The sequence below is a fragment of the Oryctolagus cuniculus genome, chromosome 10 (assembly GCF_051225735.1).
Source record: "Oryctolagus cuniculus isolate XC-2025 breed Fujian yellow rabbit chromosome 10, ASM5122573v1, whole genome shotgun sequence".
NCBI lineage: Eukaryota > Metazoa > Chordata > Mammalia > Lagomorpha > Leporidae > Oryctolagus > Oryctolagus cuniculus.
The window spans coordinates 2,520,367-2,546,333 of NC_142876.1; the positions used below are offsets into that span (position 1 = coordinate 2,520,367).

Consider the following 25,967-nt stretch of genomic DNA (forward strand, 5'->3'; position numbering starts at 1 on the left):
AGAGTGTTCACTCTGTCAGGTCCAACAAAGAGGCAGACACACCCTTCGCGGAATTTGAATCGGAGGCAACAGAGCACTGGGGCTCCCAGCCACCATCTGCCCCTGCGACTGCTCCAGTGGGAAGTCCTGCAGGTGAGCAGGCTGCAGGGTGCCGGGAGCTTTGCCCCTGTGACACCAGCTCCAGAGGTAGGCACTCCGAGCCCCCCATTCTAATGAAGAAACTGGCTCAGAGAGAGGAACGGGAGGCCTGAGGGCAGATCAAGGCTTAGGTTTTGGGTCTTGGGGTAATGTCCACACTCCCATCCCCAACCAGGGGTCAGCAGACTGGGCCTGAGGGCCAGTGCTTGCTGTGACGGGGGTTCTGTGGGACACAGTCATGCCCGCTTGTTTCTGCAGGGTGTGTGGCACCTTCCTGCCGTGGCGGTCAAGTCACAGAGACAGCCCGCAGGCCCTGAGTGGTTGCCACAACCTTCCCTTACACAAAGCAGCAGCTGACCTCCGCCCTGGGCCCCCAGACCTTTTCTGGCTTCTGAAATTTCCCTTCATTTCCGTCGTCCCCAGGGACGTCTGCCTTGCGTCCCAGGAGAGCAACCCTGCTCACGCCACACTCTGAAGGCCCTCGTCTTTGGCCACACTTTATTTATTTGCCATCACCAATGTGCCCGAGAATCGCTTTCTGGTTCTTCCACGCCCTTGACGCCTGCCTGCCCCACCCCACACGTCATCCTCTGCCCCTAAACTTAGGCTGTGCCCAGCAGATCCACACCCAGCCCTACCCCATGAACGCAGCCTGGCTCCCCTGACCCAGGCTTCTGGCTGGGCCCCCAACAGCCAAGGGGCAATGCCAGCATGAGGCTCCCAGGCCTCCAGTGCGTGAGCAGGATCATGGCTCCAGGGCCAAAGGGACTAACCTAGACTTGCCTAGACTGTAAGGCACACTGCCCCCTGCTGGCAGGCTCTGTGGCTCCACCTGGCCTATGAGCTCTGTCCTCCCACGCCTAGCACCGCCTGATGCAAGTCCCCAGTTCCATGGAAGCATCTAGAAAACGGGCCCCTAGCAGCATGGGAGGTGGGGTGCTGCCCCCCGGGCTCTCTCCTTCCCCTGGAGTGCGTTGCCATGGCTGCCTCTGCCTGCTGCCCCAGTGTCCACCACCAGGAGTGTTGTCATTGCCCCAGGAGATCCGAGGGCCTACTCGGGCCACGCACGGCCTGGGGCTGCCCTGGGTGCAAGATTTCCGGGCCACAGGCCACCCACTCGGCTTGCAGGGGACTTGCATGGTGGGTGTGGCTGCAGACAGGTGGCCAGAGGCTTATGGCCCCCGGGAGCCAGCACAGGAAGCTTCGAAGTGCCAGCAAAGCAGCTCTCAGGACTGAGCCATGTGCTGCCTGCGTGCACACGTTGGGGCACCGACCATCCTCCCCTGCACGGGGCAGTCACTCAGCAGGCGGGGGAGGAGCCCAGGCTGGCCTGGCTGCAACCTGCCGGCTCCTGGCCCCCGAGATGGAGCAGGCGGCTCTGCCTCCTGGCCCCCGAGATGGAGCAGGCAGCTCTGCCTCCTGGCCGCAGCCCCACGCACCCTGCAGACTCAGGAGCTGCCCAGGGGGGCAGGGCAGGCTTTGCCAGTCAGTGTCAGGGTCTCCCAAGAGGGCGTCTGCCCTGGGAGTGTTGGCCGGCCCTGAGGGGCGCGTGTCCCCTCCCCTCCCTATACGGGCCCAGGCTCTCTAGAGGGCCAGAATCATTTTTTTTTTTTTTTGACAGGCAGAGTGGACACAGAGAGAGAGACAGAGAGAAAGGTCTTCCTTTGCCGTTGGTTCACCCTCCAATGGCTGGCACACTGCGGCCGGCGCACTGCGCTGATCCGATGGCAGGAGCAAGGTGCTTCTCCTGGTCTCCCATGGGGTGCAGGGCCCAAGCACTTGGGCCATCCTCCACTGCACTCCCGGGCCACAGCAGAGAGCTGGCCTGGAAGAGGGGCAACCAGGACAGAATCCGGCGCCCCGACCAGGACTAGAACCTGGTGTGCTGGCGCCGCAGGCAGAGGATTAGCCTAGTGAGCCGTGGCGCCGGCCCAGAATCATTTTACACAAAGATTTTATCTAATTCCGCAGAAACAAACACATTTTAATTTATTGAAAGCAGAGCAACAGAGAAAGATCTTCCATCCACCGGTTCACTCCTTAAATGGCTACAGCATCCGGGTCTGGCCAGGCAGGAGCCAGCAGCCAGGAACTCTGCCCTGGCCTCCCACGTGGGTGCAGGGGCCCAAGCTGGATCGGAAGCGGAACAGTCAGCCGGGACTCAAACTGGGGCTCCCATGTGGGTGCTGTGAGTGGGAGCCTGTCCCCCCCCACCCCGCCTCCCCTCTGCCCTCCTCCTCCTCCTCTTCCTCCTCCTCCTCTTCCTCCTCCTCCTCTTCCTCCTCCTCCTGTGAATGGCTGAGCAGAGTGCAAGGCCCAAGGCCTCACACAGTCCCCAGTGTTGATGTAGAGCATGGGGCGTGCAGGGCCCCAGACCCCAGCGTTGATGCAGAGGGTGGGGCGTTGATGCGGAGGGTGGGTTGTGCAGGGCCCCGGAAAGCATGAATTTTGGGTTCTCAGCTCTGCAGCCGCTGCCTGGCCAGCAGAAGCTCAGGCTGGAGCAGCCACAGGGCGGCCTCTGGAGCCAGGCAAGGGGAAGCCAGCACCGCAAGGCAGTGGGTGCAGGTGAGCCAAGGAGATGCGCCTGGGCCCTGCGCCGAAGCCGCCTTTCAGTGCTCCCGAGGACGAGGAGGGGCCACGTCGCTCGTTCCTGTAAGGAAAATCCCACCCAGCGGGGCCGTCAGCCCCCAGGGTCCCACAGTGCCTCCTGCTGGAGCCAGGTTTTGACCCCGGTCCCTGCAACCCCAGATCCCAATCTCTACCCCAGCGGAGGCGGAGCCAAAGTGGAAAAGGCCTGAAGTGCCTGGGGGGGGGGGGGCAACCTAAGGGGCAGGTGGCACCCGGAGGACATGGACGCCAGGGGCCCTGCCCTGAGCCAGCCACGAGCAGCGGCTTTGGGGCTTTCTGAGTTCAGAGGTCACGGTCAGCCAGGTTGCAAATGTGAGGAACCAGGCCCAATCTTCGTGGGACGAGATTCTGATAAGGGGGCCCCTCTGGGAAACTCGGAGCCCGTGTCCTGCACGGTCCAGGAGCTCACAGCCCTGCCTGGTCCTGCCCGTCTCACCAGCAGGGACACACCTCGAAGCTTGGGTGAGTGGAGTGGTGATGGCGTTGAGGAAGAGGGGTAAGCAGGCAGGCCGGGTCCTCCCACGCCCTGTGACCCACACAAGCCCAGGCGCCGGGCATGGAGGCCACCATCTCACCGTGGCCAGGCTGCAAACACTGGGGGACGCCCCTCAGGCTGTCCCGCCGCGCGGGTCCCCCTCACCTGGGGCGCCCGCCCGTGGTCGCCCCCCTGCGATTCTGCACCCCTTCCTCCTACACCGTGGCCACACAGCGAGAGTGCGCAGGCTGGAGAGCGCTTGTCTCTCGTCTGCCTCTGTCACAGAGCTAAGTCGGTCCCTAATGAGCAGTCACAAGCGATCACCACACTCCCGCTCGTTGGACGCCAGCCTGGAGGGTTACTGTCCGGAATGGGGCGAGCATCGTTGTCTCGGCTGGTTCTGCTCAAAGCCAGGCCCCCTCCAGAACTGCCCAGGGCAAGGGTCAGAGGTCAAAGGTGGAAGCAGTGGCCTGCTAGTGTCCTTGCCTGCATTTCCGTTTAGATGCTATTAACAGTCTTGCTGAAAGCGAGCTGACATAACCTTGGAAGGCAGGAGTAAAACAGAGAACTCCAAAAATGGCGAGCGAGACACATAACTGGAACGTTGTCTTTGACACTGCGGTTCCTTCATTTTCTTAATTCAAAACATTTCCAGTCCTGCGAAGACTCTCGGTACCACCCCACATCCCACCCCGCCCAGGCCCTCAGCTGCCCGTCATGTATCTTGCCGCTTCCTAGCTTCAGGCTCCGGCTTTCAACTTTTAAGGGGGGATTTTATTTATTCGGTAAAAAGCGAACCAAAAAACCCCTGTCGTTGTAGCTTGGGTGTACGGCCACCAGGTGGCAGCGGTGCCTAAGTCTCCGGCTCTGGCTGCACTCGGGACCGGAGCCCACCTGGCACAGGTGCAGACGCACCGGAGCGCGAGGCCGGCGCTGGGCAGGGACCGGGAGGGCAGCGCGCGCCCGCGCCCGCGCCCGCGCCCCCGCCCGCCCGCGCTCCCGCACGCAGCGCGGGCGCGCGCCTGGGCTGGGAAGGTGTGCGTGGTGCAGTTACTCTCGTTCCTGTGCCGCGCAGCCCCGCATCACGGGGCTCTGGGCCGGCCCAGATGGAGCCCTGGTCCTTGGGAAACCTGCTGGTCAGCCGCGGGCGCCTTCGCTCCAGCCACCTGCGGGCAGCGAGACGCGCGAGGGTTCTCGCCACCTTTGGAGCTACTTAGATTTAGCCACGTTTAAGGTAGACGTCTGTCATCGGAACAGATTCTTAATGTATTTTTTGTCCTTTTTTAAGATCCAGTGGCCAGCGCTGCAAGCCTCTGCCCGCAGTGCCGGCATCCCGCCCCGGCCGCCCCACCTCCGACCCAGCGCCCTGCTGTGGCCTGGGGAAGCGGAGGCGGCTGGCCCGAGGCGGACTGCGTGGCGCCCCTGGCTCCTGGCTCAGCCTGGCCTGGCCTCGCCCCTGCCCGTGGTGGCCGTTTAAGAAGCGAACCGGTGGAGGGAACAACGGTCTTTCCCTCTCTCTGTCACTCCACCTTTCAAATAAATAAAAAGAAAAATTTTTAAGTTATTTATTTGAAAGTCAAAGAGGGAGAGAGATCTTCCGCCTGCGGGCACACGCCCGATGGCCACAACCAGACATGAACCACGGCTCTGCTTGTGCCCGGAGGGGCAGCGGGCAAAGGTGCGAACCCCTCTTTCCCGAGCGTTCCGGCTGCCCCGGGCGTGGGAGGCCTGTGCTCCTCGCAGCCAGACGCGGGCCGCCATGTTAGGTCCCCGGGACTGCGCGCCAGCCGACCACGTGACCCATCTCCGCAGCACGTGACCCGCCTGACCACGTGCTCTCCGCGGGGCATGGTGGGTAAACATGGCGGCCTCCTCGCAGCAGCGCAGCCACGTGGGAGGTAAAAGGCGGGGGGCGCACAGCGATCCGAGGAGCTGAGGCAGAAAAGTGAGTCCTGCAGCCCGGGAAGGAGGCGCCTGAGGCCCGGGAAGCGCTGCCAGGTGGCCGGAGAGGAGAGGCTCCTGGTTGGGGCGCGGGAGGACCAGACGCGCGGCCCAGGACTGCGGTGCCCGGGGAGGCGGCGGCGCGCAGGCCTTGGCCCCCGCGGCCCGAGCCGCGCTCCGGAGACCCGCACCCCAGGCCGCCGCCGCTGCCCACGCAGACTTGTCAGAGCCGGCGGGAGGGCGCGCCGTCGCAGGAGTGCCTGGTGGCGTCGTCGTGATGTTTGTAAAATAGCGCCTGCGGTGCGCCCCGCAGGGCTGAGTCCCGCGGCGACTCCGGGGATCCCGCCCCAGCCCGCAGGGTCCCCGCGGAGCTCTCGGTCTTCCGCTGGAAACAATGCCTTAAAAGGCAGACTGCGAAGACCGGTTTCTCCTGGGCGCGGGCCCCCTTGAAGGGAGAAGCTGCCCGCGTGACCGGAGCGCTCCGGGCCGCCTCCCGCCGCAGTTCCCGGCGCGGCTGCAGAGGGGCACCTGCCGCCGACGCCCCGGCCTCGGGGCTCCAGCCCCGGAGCGCCCGCAGCAAGATGGCGTTTTCCGAGCATTGAAATTCCGGGCCAGGGGCAGCGGGGCCCAGGCGCCGGCGTTCTCAGGCTGCCCTGTGGGAGGAGGCCGGGCTTGGCCTGGCGCGAGGGCCCCGCGGGGGCCGCCCTTGGCCCGAGCCTTCGTTGCCAGGGTCACGGATGTTGGGAAAGTTGGGACGCTGTGTCTTTTTAAAGAGCTTGCTCTCTGAAGTGTGTGAAAGGCCGGAGCTCCCCCGGGCACGGACCCGAGCCTGTTCAAGTGAGGCACCCCGGCTGCACCCCACAACTGGTACCTGGGGTGGGGGCTCAGCCATCCGGCTGCGCCCTGTTTCTCAGTGGCTTAGGAAAACCTCGCTGTCCTGGGATTGGACGGGCGATTCTCCCCCACCCCGTGCGGGTCAGAGAGCACCCGGGGGCGTGTGTGTGTGTGTGTGTGTGCGCGCGCTCTCTGGGCTGTTTGCGCGTGTATTTGTGTACACGTGAGGCGCAGGTGTAGTCTCACTGCGTGCACTCCGGACACGGTGGAGCGAGAGCAAAGACACTTTTCCTGCGGTGAAAGTAGTTGGAAATACTGTTTTATCACATCTTTTAAAATACTTTTTATAGTAAGTAGCGTATTAGGGCAGTAGGTGTGCATGTACACAAGGCTCTTCAAAAATTTTGGGGGAAAATGGAAGTAAAAGCTCATCAGTGCGAAAGGTCTTGAACTGCTCACCGTTTTTCATAGTGTGCCTCTTCCAGAACCTTTAGAAGAGCCCTCATTCGCGTGGGGTAAGGGTTTTTTGCACCAAAATAAACTTGCCTTTTTGTCTCATTTTCCATAATTTTTGTGCAGTTCCTCAGTAGGGGAAGATCAGTCAATCACCTGGGTGGGTGCTTTGTTGTTGTTGTTAAATCTGGCAGAGGCTGTTGTTGTTAAATCTGGCAGAGGCGCGTTATCAGAAGCGTGGAAACTGCGGTTTCGAGATGCCATGAGCAGTACCACTGGCGTGCAGCAGAGAGGGGACCAGGGTTGAAAACCAGGCCACCCTGCTTCAGCGGACCGAATAACAGCTCTTCCCAGGAAGGGAACCCGGCCTTGATGTTCCCCGGAGTCCTGGTTCCCTGGGAGAGGGATCGCAGACTGGGCGGTGGTGGGTCGTTCACATGTTAGTGTGGATTACTGCCAGCACCCCTCCCCTCCCCCCCAGGTACAGAGGATGTGGATGACTGGAGAGAGAGAAAAAGAACCAGGAGTGGGTGATTTGGGATCCTCGAGAGTTCCGTAGCAGGTGCTGACCTGGAAGGAAGTGACGTCACGTGAGGAAAGAAGAGGAGAAAGGAAGAGGCGTGCGTGCTGTGTCGGAACACCCAGATCTCTGTGCGCGCCCTTGGGGCCCTGCAGCCCTGCTGTGCGTACGGTGTCGTCATCTCCAGCTGTGCAGGGGACACGCCGGGAATGTCGGTTCCGCAGCTTCTGCCTTGCAGACACACGAGGCTCCCGGAAGCAGCACAGAGCACACGTCAGACCGGACGCTAGTTTGCAGGGTGCTGGCCTGGTTGGTTTGGATTTTTTTGGAGCTTCTGATGAACACAGTTTGAGAGTTCCAGAATATTAGAGCCAGCAAGATGCTTGGAGACATGCGGAGCTTTGTTCCACAGGCGCGGAGCCGGGTCTGGAGTGAGATGGTCCGGGGTGAGACTCCCTGGAGTCCCCACACGGCCCTGCAGTGCTGGGCAGGCTCTCACCGAGATCCTTCGCGTCCCCACGGAGCTGTGTTCCCAAGATCACATGTGCTACTGAGATACACACACTCGCCCTGGCGCGTAAGCTTACCCAAGTGCTGCCCTGCTCACAGGACACAGGCCTGGCCCAGCAAAGAAGTGCGGCGTACACATGCCCGTGTGTATTTATCACAGAATCTCGAGTCAGTAGGAGCCGGGCCCATTCTCTTCTCAAGTGCAACGTATGCTTTTAGGTTTTCCCTCTTTGTAAGTTGTGCCTGTTTACAGACTGGAAGAAGAGAGATTTATCCACAGCTGGCTTTTGGATAAAGCTGCGCACTGAGAAACGGAGCGCTCACGACTTTTAGAAGGAGCTGGCCGCGTGGGGAGTGGGCACCCGGACGTCCCCCTGTGGTGGCCTCGCTGCACGCCTGGCTCTCGCCCAGGGGCCACCCAGAGCGGAAGCGGCTTCTGTTCCAGCGGCCTCACCTGGCCACACTGCGGCGTTCAGTTAGGTGTGACCTCTCCAAGTGCAGTGTTTGTGAACGCAGTGGGCTTCTTTTATTATTATTACTATTACTATTATTATTATAAAAGGGCAAATTACACTATTCAGTGGTCATAGAAAGACACCAGGATGCAGAATCAGTGCTGACCCCACCTGGTCCCGGAACGGAGGGGAGAGGACCAAGCGAGCAAGTCTGCTAACCCACACTCCCGCACACTCACACTCACACCTGCAGGACCACCTGAACACAGCCCGGCCTCCCATGCGCTCTGCCACGAGTCAGGGACTAGTGCCGAAAGTGGACTTGATGCCCCGGGGGACAGAACCCGGGGCCTGTCAGGCCGTTTACCAAGGTGAGGGCCAGACCCAGGAATGACTGGAGTCCCCAGGCCCGAGGCGGCTGCCTCCTCTGGGCGGCCGGTGATCGTGTGTCTGCGTCTCCCTAGCAGGTGGCCTGGGCATCTCCACTGCCTTGAAGGTCGATGCTGACTCCCCCAGCAGCGGCTGTCAGGGCAGTGGCTTGTCACCATGGCGCAAAGGACCAAACTCTCCCATCCCTCGGCTGCATGCCACACGCCTGGGTCGAAAGGTCCCACCGAAACTGGTCATCCGGGGCTCTGGGAGCACACTGCGTGGGGAGTGAGTGGACAGTGGGACAGATTCGCAGGATTCCACTCTCAGGGCGGATCTGAGCCAGTGGGACCCACAGAGGCAGCGAGGGATGGTGGGCGGGTGGGGGCGTCAGCCAAGGCTCCTGGCCAAGATGATCAGGGCGTCTACGGCTAACAGCACGTGTTGTGTGGTTAAAGCTGGCAAACAGTGTGGATCTTACATAGGGTGCTTCTATCGCAGGGCAATTACTGGTCACAGGGAGCGCAGGGTGGGAGGAGCTGGGGGCCGTGGAGCTGCCTTGACCCCCCTCGTGTTCACACAGTCAGCTCTCTGGCTTCCAGTATGTCAGCCACCCCCGAGCAACGAGGACTTAAAAATAAACCAATGGCAGTGCTCCCTTCGGGTGGGAGGGACAGCCCCCCCCCCCCCCCGAGCGTCCCAGCCAGGGCTGTTTCCCCGGGACCTTTGATTCAGGACAAGACCTACTGATCAGGGAGCAGATCGGTGCAGCCTGGACGGGCGTGGCGGGGGAGGGGAGAGAGTAAAACCCAGTTAATGGGGGTCAGAGCCAGGATCTGCGTCTGAGTCCAGCTCCAGCTCCCTCCTGCCTAAGCCGGATTCCCCAAAGCCTGCTGTTAATTAGTGAGCGTGAGAGCCGCTTCCCCGGAGCCCAGGACAATCGCTGGCTGCTGAACTCAGCGGAGCTTGGTGAATTAATAATCGGACGAAGAAAGGGGAGACTGTGTGGATGAAGACGGAGAGAAATAGGCCACGGGGCCTGAACCCCTGGTGGCTTCAGCCACACACATTTGGAACAACTCTTGGAGCCAGCAGGCGCTTGGGGGTTTCTAGAACATTCTTTGGACTTTTCTTCCCTCGAGAGCAGAGCCAGGAAGTCACCGTGCCAGTTTTTTCCTTTGTGGCTCTGACTTCCTGGTCATTGCCATGCAAGGGCACCGTGGCCCTCCTGAGAGGGAGCGGGGGCTGTATGGGCTCCGCACCACGGGGGCCTCCTGTGACCCCCCCCCCAGCAGCACCGTGGGGTGGGGGTGGGGCCGGTTGCCTGGGGCAGGTTCAGTGTCTGCTCCCCGGGTGCAGTTTAGAGGCCCCCAGCAGCGAGCAGACGTCTTGCAGCTTGAACCAGGCTTCCTCGGCAAACGCCCAGGACACAGTTCCTCTAACCCTCGTTCTATTTAAGCCCTCGAACTGGCACGGCACGGGCTTAAAATATATGGGTTTTATTATTGCTTTAAAAAGGTCTTACTTGCGAGTGGCAGAACAGAATTGTCACGAGTGATAACCTTCTTGTCCACTGTCAACGACCCCATCAGATTCAAGCCATCTTCTAAGGGAGCTGGAACAGGGGGCTAAGCCAGCGCTGGTGCGGCGTCGGTTTGTCCTGTTTCAATAACAGTCACTATGGAAACAAATCGCCGGCCGCCTCTTTTTCCTGTCTCCCAGTAAACACCGGGGTTTCCACTTTTCCTGGTATCCTGTTTCCTCGGCTCAGGAACTGCTTGCCCAGAAGGGCTCTAAGTCTTCCCGCCTTCCAGTCCAACCGTGGCTCTGGTGGGCGGTTACGAGCACTCTTTGCCTGGCTTGGCTCCCACCTGCAGAGGCGCGGGGTGGAGGAGAGGCGGGGAGGGAGGTGCTGTCTGGTCTCCCCAGAGTTCTACTTCCTGTCCCTGGGGCCACCTGCAGCGAGCCAGCCCACGGTCTCCTCTGATTCAGGGAAGAACAAAGAACTATCAGCTCCTTCCTCTTCCTTAGTCCAAAGTCCACTTCTGCTTGGCTGGAGCCAGAAGCTCCCAGAACAGCGGCTGCCCTGCCCCCAGCACACAGGAGCACGCTGCGCCTTCCGTGCCCCCTGCCCCAGGCACACAGCCCCGCCTGCGCCTCCCCCTGCCACATCTTCGAGCCGGGGGTTCCCGGGACCCCGTGGGAAGTGCCCCGTGCTCGGCTGTGCTTGCTGCTGCTGTGTGTATGGCCTGCCGGGCCCTCCTCTCGCCCGTTTACTGTGTGAACTGGAAAGTGACAGAGATGTGCTTAAAAAAGAACGAACAAAGCACCATCCGTGTCCCATTCAGCTGCAGCGCTCTCGAACAGCAAGACACGAACCAGCAGCCATCTGTGTAACGTGGTAGAAATGATGAGAACAAAGTGACCATTGTGACCAATTTTTCTTGGGTGAAAAATTATTTTAGAAGTGGCAGGAGCCCTGCCCTGACCTGACAGCGCCCCAGGCGCTCCTCGGGTGTCCTCTTAGCCGAAGTGAGGGCGTCCCTGCTGACCACTCCTCTGCCAGGGCTGTGTGGCTGTTTGAATGCACCTGCTCACTGGGGGGCCGCGACTCAGGCGCTCCAGCAGAGAGCAGGTGAGAAGCCAGGACACAAGGTCATTCTTAAAGGCCAACTGCTGGAAGGAATGTGCCGATGACATGTTTGCACGCAAGGCTACAGCCCGGGCGTGTGAGGCTGACAGGAGGTTCTGTTCTCTGCCAGGGAACACCTGTGGCGCACTCGCCAGGTGCACAGAGGGCCTCCCAGAGCGCCTGGGGTGTGGCACTGGTAGAGGGGACAGATCGCCAACATGCAAGCAGTCGCCCGGATCCGGCCTTGTTGGGATCTGATGGTGCCGAGAAGGTGTAAGGGATGCAGTGGAAACGAATGCTAAGGGAGTCTAGCCTGCGGGAGCGAGGGCCAGGCAGGTCCCCGTGCTGGGGACAGGCCAGCCAGGAAGCCATCATCCTGCCCCGACGCGTGCTCACTGACGGCCAGCAGTTAGACCTGAGGGGCTTCCTGCCCAGGTGTCATTCAGGCGTGGGGAGCCACCGGCTAGAGATGGAAGGGAGGGGCCAGACGTGGCCCCTGCATTTTCCATGTCACCCCACAGCCGACTTCCCTTTGCAGGCCGACTGACCCCGGGGTCCCGGTGCAGGGCAGGAGCTGTGCCCCGCCAGCCACATCCAGGAGGCTCTGAAGGTGGAATTCTCCCTCCCGCCCCAGCTGCTAAGGAGCGGGGCGATTCCAGGTAGTGGCAGCAGGTGGCGCTGTTGTGAGTCCGGCTCTCCCTCCTTGCCCTCACAGCCTCGCATCAGGGTGAGGGTTGGGGGTGATTCCAGCTTCCACGGTGAAAACTGCCCACAGCTAGTGTTGGAGAAGCCTGCGGAGCGATTCTAGCACACGCGTTCAAAATGCCCCACTTTAAAAACTGATTTTTTTTTTTTTGGCAGTAAAGAGGCATCGGCACTCTTGCAGGATTAGGGGGCGAGGGTGTGACCTTTCCAGGAAACACTGGAGTTCCCTGCAGAGGGAGTTTTTGGAACTGATCAGGCCTCTGCTGTCTGGTGTGTGTGCGCCACCCGCTCTCCCGTTTCACAGGCGTGCGTGTTGAAGGCAGCACCGGCCGTTGCCCGCGGCACGCACGTGGCCGAGCTGTCATCTCTGGAGCGCCGAGCAGTGCCTGTCCTTCCTCAGCCGGCTGCTTGAGGCCACGCGAGCAAGCCTGCAGAAGGAGGTTCTGAGAAGTCCCCGACCCAGTCACGAGGGCAGGAGGATGGCGGGGAGACGGGGCGGGAGTGACTCAGTGGACAGCTGGGGGTGAGGGGTGGACCTGTTCCCGAACCCACATTGTGACCTTGGCGGGAGCCCACCGCTGCCGACCCCCGGGGCCTCCGGTGCTGTGTGTCTACAAACTCTCCCGCTGACCCCCCACCCATGCGGAGCAGCCGTTCCCTCTCGCAGGAGCTGCCCTGCCGTCCCACTCTCCCCTTCCTCAGCCCACCCTCGGGGGCCAGCCCCGTGCAGAGGGCAAGGGCTCCTCTCGGATCCAGGTCTACAGCACCTGTGCCCACTGCTGTCCGGCCTCAGCCCACCCTCGGGGGCCAGCCCCGTGCAGAGGGCAAGGACGCCTCTCGGATCCAGGTCTACAGCACCTGTGCCCACTGCTGTCCGGCCTCAGCCCACCCTCGGGGGCCAGCCCCGTGTAGAGGGCAAGGACGCCTCTCGGATCCAGGTCTACAGCACCTGTGCCCACTGCTGTCCGGCCTCAGCCCACCCTCAGGGCCAGCCCCGTGTAGAGGGCAAGGACGCCTCTCAGATGCAGGTCTACAGCACCTGTGCCCACTGCTGTCCGGCCTCAGCCCACCCTCGGGGCCAGCCCCGTGTAGAGGGCAAGGACGCCTCTCAGATGCAGGTCTACAGCACCTGTGCCCACTGCTGTCCTGCCTCAGCCCACCCTCGGGGGCCAGCCCCGTGCAGAGGGCAAGGACGCCTCTCAGATGCAGGTCTACAGCACCTGTGCCCACTGCTGTCCGGCCTCAGCCTGGCCCTTTCATTTCAGAGGCCCTGAAGAGCCCCTCCTGTGAGCCCTCGTGGTGGGGGGCAGCAGGACCATCTCGGGTGGGGAGTGGGACTTCCCCCAGGGAGGAGGGTACGGCCCTGGCAGCCTGCCCCAGGGTGGGCTCCTGTCCGTAGTGGGAGACTCCGTGAGAGGCGGGCCCTGAGGAGCTGACCTGGCAAGCAGGAGCTGAGGGTTCGGGCCCCTCCCTGCAGATCCACTGCACTGCAGCCCAACTCCCCCCGCCCTGCCGTGCAGGGGAAAACCGCAGCTTCCCCTCTCAGGACCAGCAGGCTGCCAGCCGCACCCCTGTCAATGACCTTAGCTCAGCGAAAGGTCATTGGAATGAAATTCCCATGGCTGACACCCCCACCCCCATCGCCCTCCTGATGATGCCATGCCGCGGCCAAGGCCAAGATTTGGACACGGGGCGGGGCAAGGGAGTGAGCCCTGCCCCAAACCCCACCTGCTTTGAATATTTGCCTAAGCCCCGCCCCAGGCCCCGCCCCCTGTGGCTCCAGGTCACTCCTGAGTGTGGGCTTCCCCTTCGCGTGCAAGCAGACGCTGCTCCTCCACTACCCTTCTCGTCCTCACACTCCCTGCATCCCAGACGCGGACCTGGGCCCAGCCACCCGCGGCAGAGCCGGGAGTGCCCGAGGCTGCCCCACAGGCTGTGCAGAGGCTCTCCTGCCCGGTCCCTCCCGGGCTGGGAAGCAAGACAGCAGGGAAGGAAGGCAGTGTTCCGGGATGCCACCGGAAGCATTTGCCCGATTCCAGTGGCTCTGAGCGAGAATCCCCCAGTCACAGTCCTCACCCCTACTCACTCCATACACACACCCCACCCCCGGCTTCCCTCAACTGGGGCAGAACGCGCTGTGTCTGTGAAATTCGGGTTTCTCTGCAATGCCCCCGGCCACCCACATGCCTTCTCTCTCCTTGTGTGTCGCTGACGAGGGGGGGGGGTGTCAGGGACAGAAGGGGTGGGGCTGAGCCTGGCCCTCCCAGGATGCACGGGTAGTGCCATGTGTTGCGCAGGGAAGCCGGGAGGCTGGCATTGCGGGTTTAGGCGGCAGGGCAGGCGGACATGTTCTGTTTCTTGTGCTCTCTGGCGGCACCAAGTGTCCGGGCTCGGCCCAGAGCGCTCAGCACAGCCCCACAAGTCAGGGCTTCAGCCACCCCTCCCACTGCACTGGGCTCCCACACCCCACAACGCCCATGCTCTACCTGTGCCTTTGCCGTCAAGGTCAGGGCCAGTGCGTCCAGCAGAGTCGCCCTGCTCTGAGCCTTTGCCCACTTAGTGCAGGCCGTGACCAGTCCGGGGCGGTGGTCGGGGGCTCTTCCTGGGGAGCCAGGGATTCCCCCAGGGACCTTTCTGCGAAGTGTGGCTCTGGAGACCTAAGCCTTGAAAGCCAGGAACGAAGCGCCCCCTGCCTTGGCCGTTCGGATAATTGCGCAGTCCACCCTGGGCCAGGACAGAGCTGCTCAGGGTGAATGACAAAGCTGTGACCCTAGGCCGCATGTGCGTGTGTGTGTGTGTGCCCTGTGTTCCTTCCACACCTGTGAGCTGTGAGTGACATCTGTGTGAGGACCTCCGTGCCATTGCCCGTCTCACCTATCATACGGGTGCTAAGCCTCGTGTGGTGCCTGGAATGTCTGGGTCCCATGTGGACAAAACTTGGAGGCGGGGCTCTGGGAGCGGGTGAGCATTAGCAGGGGTGGTGAGGCTGAGACTCCGTTAGGGCCTCGGGGGCTTTGTGAGCCACTTGGTCCGTCTCGCCACGCGAGGCCACGCAGCCGGAGGGCCCTCGCCACAGCCGAGCCAGTCTCTAGGGCCTGCCGCTCCCAGAGCTGGGAGCTACAGGAACACAGAGGTTCAGCCTCGTGCCACACAGGAGCAATTGCTGTGTTTGCTTCACCAGGCACCTGCCACGCGTGTCCTGGGCACCAGGATCGCGGTGCCTTGAGCGCGCTGCCCGGGGGGAGGGGACGCAGAAGCACAGCAGGGGGGCTGCACCTGTCTGCTTCTTGCAGGAATGTGAGCGCCCCACGAAGGTGGGCACTGCCCTCCAGTGCCCCCAAGGCTCTCACTCGCCCCGGCCTCTTAGAAGGGGCCAGGAGGGCAAGGGAGAGAAATGAGAGCAGGTCAAGGCCAGGGCTGTGTTGCCAGCAGCGCCGCACCAGGGAGCCCCAGGGCTGGAGCTGCCTTCCACTCTGTCCGTGACTTGGGAATTCGGACAGCATCGTCCGTCCAGAAGTGACATCGGTGAGCTCTGGTAGGGGACTGCTAGCTGTGTTTCTCACGGAGATGCCGCTGTGACAGCGCTGGTCCCGTGGGTGCCTGCACACGGGGTGTGAGTGAGCCCCGGGCTTGCTCCTGCACTCACGACCGGGCACAGCCGCGAGCCGGGAAGACAAGGCTGCTTCGTGCACACTTGCCTTCACCTACACGGTGACTTATTGCTTTGATGATTCCAGAGACGGTGTGCTTCTTGGGAGGAACACTGAAGTAGAAAGAAGTAGAAGACGAGCTGTACACCCATCTCATCACTCAGGCCAGGCACTGCTAGCACCGTCGCAGCCCCTCCTGGGCCTTATCACTGCTTGTTAAAGCATAATTGAGGCTGGTGCCGCGGCTCACTAGGCTAATCCTCCACCTGCAGCGCCGGCACACCGGGTTCTAGTCCCGGTCGGGGCGCCAGATTCTGTCCCGGTTGCCCCTCTTCCAGGCCAGCTCTCTGCTGTGGCCAGGGAGTGCAGTGGAGGATGGCCCAAGTGCTTGGGCCCTGCACCCCATGGGAGACCAGGAGAAGCACCTGGCTCCTGCCTTCGGATCTGCGCAGTGCTGGCCGTGGCGGCCATTTGGGGGGTGCACCAATGGCAAAGGAAGACCTGTCTCTCTCTCTCACTGTCCACTCTGCCTGTCAAAAAAAAAAAAAAAAGCATAATTGAAAGCACACAGCACATAGAATTTTGCTAACTTCAAAAAATTAACATGGCATAAAAATTTCCTTGTGCATCCTATGATTTTGTGAACACAAAATGTAAACACAGTATTTAATGGCTGTAAAACTGCACTGTATGGATGGGCCACACTGAATTTCTTCCTTCTGGAATTACGATCTTAGTATTATTACAGTTCCTACGCATCGAACCCTTGCTGTTCGTAGACACTGTCTAGCACCATACTCTGATCATCTGTTGTTTTTTTTTTTAAGATTTTATTTATTTATTTGAGAGGTAGAGTTACAGACGGTGAGAGGAAGAGACAGAGAGAGAGGTCTTCCTTCCATTGGTTCACTCTCCAAATCGCCACTACGGCCGGCACTGCGCCGATCTGAAGCCAGGAGCCAGGTGCTTCCTCTTGGTCTCCCATGCGGGTACATGGACCCAAGCACTTGGGCCATCCTCCACTGCCTTCCTGGGCCACAGCAGAGAGCTGGCCTGGAAGAGGAGCAGCTGGGACTCGAACCGGTGCCCATATGGGTTGCCGGCACCACAGGTGGAGGATTAACCTACTACACCACGGTGCCAGCCCTGATCATCTGGTTTTAATTCTCAAGTTAATCCTGTGGAGTAGACAACTATTCTTTTTACCAACATTAAAGAGAGAGAATACTGGCTCAGGGCACAGTGCAGGTGTGGTCCTCCCGCTGTCTCCCAGCCGAGGTAAGAGGGTCTTTCTTGCTCTGGGAAGGGGCGCCTAAGAGGGCTTTGGCCCCCTCCCCAGCACAGGCTCACTCAGCAAACCAGAGCCTGGGACCTCGTGCTTGATCGATTTTTCTCCGCCCACAGAGAACTGAGCGCAGGGTCAGCCGCCAGTGAGCTGTGCCGGGGAGACCCCAGACGTGTGACCACCTTGCCAGGTGCCGGTCCCTGGGAGTCCCGAGAGACACCAACGGCAGCAGCAGGCGCCGGAAGTGTGATGGGACAGGGAGGCTGCCCTGACCGGAGCAGACGTTAAGGTGTGGGAATGGAGCGGTCAGCGGCGTTGCAGTGGTCACAGAGTGTCCTCAGAACCCACTTGAGCCAAGAGCCTCTAAAAGACAAGTGTCCGTTTTCATGAAAAAACAGCCGCCGTAGTTACCCGAGAAATTTCTTCTTAGAGCGTTCTTGCCGACTCGGGATAAAGTGAAGAGGGCGAGCACAGCACGCGCCTGGCGGGCCCGGCTCACGCACACGTTGGCACGGAGGTGAGACCGCCGTCCTCGCTGCGTGTGCACCCTTCACTCCTGGTGTGCGCCCACGAGGAATGGATGCCCGTGTCCACCCCAGAGCCTGCACGTGGGCACCCACAGCAGCACCAGACAGAGCAGGAAATCCCCGAATGTCACTGTGCCTGGGAAGGGACGAGCGGACTGGGGTGAGTCTGCAAGCAAGGTGCATGGGGCGGTGCAGGCCGCGGTGCGGAGGGACCCCGGGGGCACGGCGCTCCACGCGAGGCACAGACTCAGAGGACCACGCATCGTAGGATCCCAGGGATGCAGAGGGCACAGGACCCGCAGCCAGGGCTCTCCCTCCTGGAGTCGGGTGCTGCCCTGGCAGACAGGGTCATTTGCCGTGGACAGGAACGCACTGGCTCATGGTTCTGCAGAGGGGGAGGCCAAGACAGCGGCTGGCGGCCGGCGGCTGCGTCCTCGCCCTCCCAGGACAGTGCTCATCCCGCCCATGGGGGCAGAGCCCTGGGGACCTGAACAGGCCATGCAGTTCCAGCTCCCCGCGTGGCCACCATGGCAGCCCACTGTCAACGTGAGCCCTGCAGGGGACAGACATTCAAGCCCCAGCAGGAGGGGCCGGCAGCATCCCACACTGCAGAGCCAGCTGCAGTCCTGGCTGCTCCGCTTCCCATCTGTCTTACTGCTGGTGCCCTGAGGCGGCAGCAGGTGAGGTGGGCGACCCCAGTGGAATTCCAGGCTCCTGGCTTCAGCCTGGCCCAGCCCTGGCCGTTGCGGCCATTGGGGAGCGAAGCAGCAGACGGAAGACCTCTCTCTCTCTCTCTCTGTCTCTCTCTCTGTGTGTGTGTGTGCCTTTCCATCTCTCTCCTTCACTCTCTCTCGCTCTGCCTCTCAAATAATACAAACATAGAACATAGCAAGACTGACCACGGATTCTGCCCCGGGCTGGCTGCCAGCGGGGCCAGGGTTTCTACAATCAGCCGGCGGCAGAGGTGGCACAGCCCTGGGTCCCTGTTGAAAACAATGAAATTGCGGACTTTTGGGGCTGAGTGCAACCTGCAGGTTACAATAATTCCTCCCCTGAGAGAGCTCCTGATCGCTGGAGATATTTTCCATATTTCTCTGATAATAATCAATATAATTGGGCCTGTGACATTAGGATTTGCCTGCTATTGCTACATTGAAAAGCGTGTTTTGCATTTCGGGAGCACTCTTGCTTAGTTTGCTGATACAAAGCCTTAAGTGACAGCTGGTTCTAAGTCTTCCATTTTCTCCCCGACTTCTCTCTCCCTGCGGTTACAGAATTCACCTCACCATGCTGCTGACTCTTAAGAATTCTTCCACATCGGAAGCCTTCTTCATGGCGCTGTGGGCGTGTGATGTTGACACTTGGAACCAGATATCGATGGGCAAGTGGGAGAAGGTCGCTGTCAGGTAGAAGTCGTCCTTTGCTTTTAAATGACATGAAAGCAAAACTCGCCTTACCTTTAGCAACGTGGACACTAATTACAAACAAATGAGGCAGGAGAATAGATGGTGTGAGAGTCATATTAGCCCTTCAGGACAATTGTGTCTTGGGATTATTTACGAAAGAACCCCACATTCTGTAGCATCCAACTCAGAGATCAGCTGCCCCAAAGACAGAACTGCGGGGCACTCAGTCCAGCCTCGGAGCTCCAGGGTGTGGGGATAAAGGCTCCTTTCAAAGCAGCCCCTTTAGTCCGTCACCCACCCCCTTTTTAGTCTCTGGTCTCCGCAGGAGAAAGCCACCTGGCTTGCGGGGTGTCCTGGTTCGGGATGGCTCCGATTCACACAGGCGGCTCAGGGCAGTTGCTGGGATACAGCGGCATCACAGGTCCTGTCGGTACCGGGTACCTGCCTGAGGTTTGCACCTACCCCCTGGGAGGGCCCTGGTTGGGGAAGGAACTGCCTGGGTGGCCAGCGTGGGTTCCGAGTTCCCCGAGAGGCTATGGATTCAGTTCTCCCAACTCCAGGAGAGAGGGTGAACTCCCACCCCGGCGCATCAGGGGACTGTCCGCACTGGGCACCCATGCTACACCCCACCCCATGGATGCCCCGAGAGTCCACTCAAAGCGACCCCGTGGGAGAGAGCCTGAGCTGCCAGGACACAGCACTGCCTGCTGGGAGCTGTGTTCAACCCAGAGCCACAGAAGGGCCTTGGGCTGCTCCAGGAGTCGTGGTTTGTGCACCAGGCCCGCCCGTGGCTGTCAGGCTCCTGGAGATGTGGCGGTGAGCGAGGCCAGGCCAGGCCCTGAGACTCACAGGGGAGCTCCGTGAGTGTGCTGAGAAGCTGGGTGCAGCCCTCATGGGGGCCAGGCTGCCCAGGGAGCTCTGAGCTCACCCTGAAGGCTGGGAACACAGCAAGCACGTGCGAGTCTATGGGGGGCCTCGGGGGTGGGGCGGCCCAGGTCAGCAGGACCCACTGGGCACCCGGGGAGGGCCCCTTCCGCCTCCACTCCGGGGCCCCTCTGTGGTCGCTGCCCCTGAGATGGGCCTCAGACCAGGGCCCGCCCTCTGCCTCCTAGGAGTGTCCTCCCCGCTCCCGCCCAGCTCCCCACACTCCGCCCCCCAGCACGCATGCACCTGTCGGGAGGTGCCTTTTGTCTCAGAAGGAGAGTCCCTGCTGGCTGTTTCCAGGTGAACTTTGGGGTCACAGGGCGAAGGTCATTACGAGGAGAAAGTGCCCCCAAGGACGCCTATCGTCCAGTTGTATTTCAGCCCTAGAAAGAGTTTTGCTACACTCTAGGCTCTCACCGTGCCCTTTGACCTTTGGCCCTGTTTTGTGTGAGGAGCCTTTCCTCTCCAGGGGCCACCAGCAGCTCACAGGGTGACTGGGGGGGGGGGTCTCCATCACCGTGGCATCCTTGGGCTCGCTTCCCACTCTGGGGGTCGGGTGGGTCTCCTGGCGCCCTCCTACTCCTGGCCTGAAAGGACTGTCCTGGGGTGAACGGTGCCCACCCCAGACAGGGTCGAGTCTAACAGCTGTGCACACACCGTGGCTGGAAATAGGCCCTCTGCAGATGGTTGACCCGGAGTAAAATCAGCCCAGCGCAGGGGAGCCGGGTGTGGCTGATCCAGGACTCACAGGGGTTGCGGTGTGGGAAAACCGGGGCCCTGCAGCCGGCAGCCGTGGCTCTGGGAGCCGCGGAGCTGGAGGAGCTGTGCAGACACTCCCCGAGCCTCCCCGGCCCCTGCAGGCCCTGCTGACACCCTGGCTTCAGACACCCGGCCTCAGCAGCTGGGGGGGCGTCGGCGTCCGCTAGTCCCTGCCACTCCTGTGCAGTCATTGGTTGTGGCAGCAAAGCCAGGCGGCCTGGACACGTGCCTCTCCAATGCATCACAGCGAGCATGTACGGTATTGTGGAGATAAAGCACAAAACAGCAAGAAAGCAAATTCTCCCGGGAGCGGGCGCCTGGCATGGTGGCTGGGGTGCGGCATGTCCTGCCAGTGCCTGGGTTCGCGTCCCGAGTCCCAGCTCTGCGTCCAATCCAGCTTCCTGCCAGTGTGCACCCTGGGAGGCAGCAGGTGTGGCGCGAGCACCTGGGTCCCTGCCACTACTGGAAACCCAAGGCTGAGTTCCTGACCCCTGGCTTCAGCGTGGCCCGCCCCGGCTGTTGCTGGCATCCGGGCAGTGAACCAGCAGATAGGAGACCTCACTCTGTCTCCTTCAAATAACAATAAATAAGTACTTTTTAAATTTTCTCCTAGATTGGTAGGATTTTGTACCCTTTTAAACGTGTTTATACATCATCATAAATAATGTTTGTAAAACCAGCTGCCGGCCGGCGCCGCGGCTCACTAGGCTAATCCTCCACCTGCAGCGCCGGCACACCGGGTTCTAGTCCCGGTCGGGGCACCGGATTCTGTCCCGGTTGCCCCTCTTCCAGGCCAGCCCTCTGCTGTGGCCAGGGAGTGCAGTGGAGGATGGCCCAGGTGCTTGGGCCCTGCACCCCATGGGAGACCAGGAGAAGCACCTGGCTCCTGGCTCCTGGCTCCTGCCATCGGATTGGCGCAGTGCGCCGGCCGCAGCGCGCCGGCTGTGGCGGCCATTGGAGGGTGAACCAACGGCAAAAGGAAGACCTTTCTCTCTGTCTCTCTCTCTCACTGTCCACTCTGCCTGTCAAAAAAAAAAAAAAAAAAAAAACCAGCTGCCACTCGGACAGCACAGCGGTCACCCGGGAACCTGCAGCGGTGCTAGGCTGCGACGGGGACGCTGAGGATTCCCAGGGCTTCGCACGGCACACAAGCTCCGAAGGCAGAGCTTGCTTAGCCGCGTGGGGAGGAGCTGTCGTACGACAGGACCGCCTGGAGGGACGAGCCTGGGAGAGGTGGGCCTGCACCTGCCACGCGCGTGACCTTGGGCACGTAGCTTTCCCTGGGCCTGGGACTCCCCTCTGTCCCGTGGAGCTGTGGAGAGCAGCCTGGCCAGCCGGCGAGGGAAGGAATGAAACGTGGAGAGAGTGTGTGCCCTGGACACGGGGGCAGAACTCGAGGGTCATTTACACGAACACGGAGGGGAGCCCCCATCCTCACCCACCTGAGAGAGAAAGTCCAGGAGAAGTGCCTCCCAGGAGTGCTGTGCCTGCATCCCGCCTCCGGCCCCTTGTCGGTCAGTGCACGCCGTGGCTGATCCTGGACCACGCGCTGCCCCTGTGCTGGTGCACCACTGCAAATGCAAGTAGAGCCCGGGACCTGCAGGGTGGGGCTGACCACAGCCACCACGGGAGGAAGGTTTCCTGCACCTGGGATTACCCGGCTCTTTCTCAGAAACCAGCACCAAGTGCTTTCAAGGTGATAAGAAGACGGAGGGTGTGGCACTGCGCCCACACCCAGCGCCAGGCCCAGGGCACGCTCTGGGCGATGTCCCCACCCCTCCCCGGGCAGAGCTGGGCAGGGAACTGTGGAAACCTCAGTTCAGTTCCAGAATCCTCCGAGGGACGCGGGACGGCCCAGGAGTCGGGGCAGTTTGGGCAAATCCAGTGGGAAATGTCCTTGGGGGGCACAGGGTAGAGGGGGTACTTGGGGTTCCTACCCCGCCCTGAGGCTGGCTTAACCTTCACCTAACTGGAAATTCTGACAATGAACAAAATACATACAGACCTCCCAAGACTGGGAAATCCACGGCGGCGCAGACCAAGGCTGGAGCAGACAACCAGGGCTCAGCGTGTCTCCGGCTGCGTCTCATTTAGAGAGGGGGCCTGCAGATAACTACGGGGAGAGGCCCGGACGGACGAGGACGTGTGTTCCCAGAGCGGGAAGCCTGCGCCCAGCGCGGCCCCTACCTCAGCTCCTCACCTGTCCACGGGTAGAGCAGCCAACCCGTGAACCCAGCCCAAGAAGCACCGGAAGCTGAGCCCACCCCAGCGCTAGCAGAGTTCGTGCCTGCGGTCAGTGGAGGGCTGTTGGGCCACGCCCGGCTCCTCTCCTCACTTCCTGTTTCCCCGAATCCAGCTCAGTTCCCACAGAGCGCCCCGGGGAAGTGCTGCTGTCCTGGCCGGCTGTGAGGACCGTGCGCCCCAAAGGGCACATCTGCGCCTCCTGGGAGGGCTTGTTCCGTTGGGCAGTGTGGCCACTCGCAGAGTGGAGGTGAGGAAGCTAAGGCACGTTTGTGGCTGGACAGAGAGCCCGGCAGCCTGTTAGAGAGGAGGTACAGTGAGGACAATCTCTTGACCATCTCCAGGCCCACAAACTTCTTTTCTTAAAAAAGGATTTACTTATTTGAAAGTCAGAGTTACAAAGAGAGACAGAGAGACAATCTTCTATCCCCTGGTACACTCCCCAGATGGCCACAACGGCAGGGCTAGGCCAGGCCAAAGCCAGGAGCTCATCCAGGTCTCCCACAAGGGTGCAGGGGCCCAGGCACGCGGCCATCTTCTGCTGCTTCCCCGGCCATCAGCAGGGAGCTGGATCAGAGGAGGAGCAGCTGGAATGTGAACCAGTGCCCGTGTGGGATGCCGGCGCTGCAGGGGGCGGCTTTACCTGCTATGCCACTGGCCCTGAAAACTTACTTTATGATAATATCTAATCTCAAAAAACCCAGGTGAATTTTTATTAATCATACAAACCATTTCTGCGTGGCACATAACGAAGAAGCAATTTTGACTTTAAAAGGTGTTTTGATCAGTTTGTCACTAAATCTCGCACTGTAGCATTCATTTCAACATTCACATTGATCCTCTTGACAATATATAGATGCATTTCAACTCCGTCTAATTGACTTTGAGATAATTCCGTGATAAACGGTGATTGGTTCACACCTACATATTTTAAGGTGAGACGCTCTGGGTTGGTTTTGACACACCCCACACTCTGGAACCACAAGTGCCTTGAACTCTACAGTCCCCAAAACAGGACAAAAGCACACGCCCCTCTGTTTGGAATTCCTGCATTTTGTTCTTTATGTCAGTTTTTATATCGCCACTGTCACACGTGCCTAGGAATATGCTTTCAGATAAGCAGGAGAAACGCTGCTACTTTACATGGGAACTGTTCACATCACCAGTTCGTGTTTTGATTTAAAAAATGAGCGCTATGACCACTTAGAGGACGACTCCCTAGGCTCCTTCCTCAGTGTCCACACCGACATCTGATAGAAAATGACATACCTGACGGCACCTGCAGGTCACAGGTGAAGCCCAAGCTTCCAGGGACAAAGGGCAGTGCGATATGGTCACTGAGAGATTTCTTGGAGGCAGAGACTCCGCGGCTTGCTCTGAGCCCTGCCCAGGCTGCCCTGTCACAACGTGGCTTTGCAAAGCTGCGTTCTGAGTCGGCAGGATCCCACCCTCATGGAACTCTTGGCAGGACGTCCAGACTCTGCCCTCTCCTGGAAATAAAACAAATATGGACAGAATAAGAGGATGGGTGAGAAAAGAGCAAAAATAGGGCCCAGTGCCGTGGCTCACTTGGTTAATCCCCGGCCTGCAGCGCCAGCATCCCATATGGGCGCCGGGTTCTAGTCCCGGCTGCTCCTCTTCCAGTCCAGCTCTTTGCTGTGGCCCGGAAAGGCAGTGGAGGATGGCCCAAGTGCTTGGGTCCATGCACCTGCATGGGAGACCAGGAAGAGGCACCTGGCTCCTGGCTTCAGATTGGTGCAGCACTGGCCGTAGCGGCCATTTGGGGAGTGAACCAACGGAAGGAAGACCTTTCTCTCTGTCTCTCTCTCACTGTCTATAACTCTACCTGTCAAATAAAAAAAAAAAGAGCAAAAATTAACTCCAGAGATCCCCAGCAAAATACAGGGGCCGGCGCTCAGCATAGTAGGTAAAGTCTCCGCCTGTGACACTGGCATCCCTTACGGGCGCCTGTTTAAGTCCTGGCTGCTCCACTTCCAATCCATCTCCCTGCTAGTGGTCTGGGAAAGCAGTGGAGGATGACCCAAGTCCTTGGGCCCCTGCACCCACGTGGGAAACACAGAGGAAGCTCCTGGCTCCTGGCTTCGGATTGGCTCAGCTCCAGCCATTGTGGCCATTTGGGGAGTGAACCAGAGGATGGAAGACCTTTCTTTCTCTCAGTCTCCCTCTCTCTGTATATAACTCTATCTCTCAAATAGTGAGATGGCATTGGTACATGCCACCTTGATAGGATTGAATTGGAATCCCCTGGCATGCTTCCAGCTCTACCATTTGGGGCAAGTCTGATTGAGCATGTGCTGAACTGTACATCTCCTCCCTCTCCCATTCCCACTCTCATATTTAACAGGGATCACTGTTCAGTTAAATTTAAACACCTAAGAATAATTGTGTGTTAATTAAAGAGTTCAACCAGTAGTATTAAGTAAAACAAAAAAGACCTCATGTCTTTTAAAATGTTTATTCATTTATTATTTGAAATGGGGAAGAGAGAGAGAGAGAGAGAGAGAGATCTTCATCCACTGGTTACTGCCCAAATGACCACAACAGTCAGATCTGGGCCAGGCCAAAGCCAGGGGCCAGGAACTCCATCCAGGGCTCCCAGGGCCCCGAGCACTTGGGCTGTCTGTGGCTGCCTTCCCAGACCCATTAGCGGGAAGCTGGACCCGAGGCGAGCGGCAGGCTGGTGCTGAGCTGTGGGGTGTGGGCTGCGCCGCCCCCTGGGCCGACCTCCCCTCTGTGGACAGCGTCTGCGTGCGCTAACTCCGCTTCGTCAGCGCACGCTCACCATCGCTTGTTCTTTTGCTGTGTTTGCTTTCCTGTCAGGTTCTGAAATTCCTATTTTTGAAATCCTACACAGGTGTAAAAAAGAGCAGTGTAACGGCCCCCATACACACGCCCCGCCCAGCTCCAGCCGTGATCCATTCGCGGACAACCTCGTGCACCCCGGGGTGCTGAAGGCTTCCTGCGGGGCCTCTGGCTCCCCGGCTGCCGAGGACCCCGATGCAGTGCCGACGGCTCTTTGTGGACCTCCGCTCGCTCGCCGCCCCCACTGCCAAGCCCTGAGGTCTGGTACCTAGTGATGCTCAGCCTACCACTGGCCATTTCCCCCATGCCTCCGGGACCCAGCGGGTCTTCATGTGGACACTTGAATCGTTCAGCTGTGAGACATCGCCTCTGACTTTAACCTTCAAGCCTTTTATAGAAACTAAGAACGTTAGCTACCGTGTCTAAAAATTCCAAGACCTTCTATTTTTTTTTTCTGTATGCGTGCCCTTGCGTGTGCACCTGTGCATATGTGTGTGTGTATGCACGTGTCTATGTGTGTCTCTGTGTGTACTAGGGAACTTCAAAAAGTTCATGGAAAATGGAGTTAAGAGATAAGCTTATTGTGGTGCAAAAAGTTTTGAAATCTCTGTGTTGTGATCTGGCTGCGAAATCCATACTGATTTTCAACCGAGCCATCAGCCGGTGGTGCTGAGTGCGGGCACAGCCCTCGT

General features: G+C 60.1%; 1 long non-coding RNA gene across 1 annotated transcript; it reads left to right on the forward strand.

Annotated features, from left to right (window-relative positions):
* The first annotated feature begins 4,934 nt into the window (after positions 1-4,934).
* On the forward strand, positions 4,935-25,664 carry LOC103345812 (uncharacterized). The gene is made up of 3 exons (XR_515557.4): positions 4,935-5,186; positions 18,397-18,528; positions 25,328-25,664. It is a non-coding gene; the product is annotated as an uncharacterized LOC103345812 (long non-coding RNA).
* Positions 25,665-25,967: the final 303 nt, after the last annotated feature.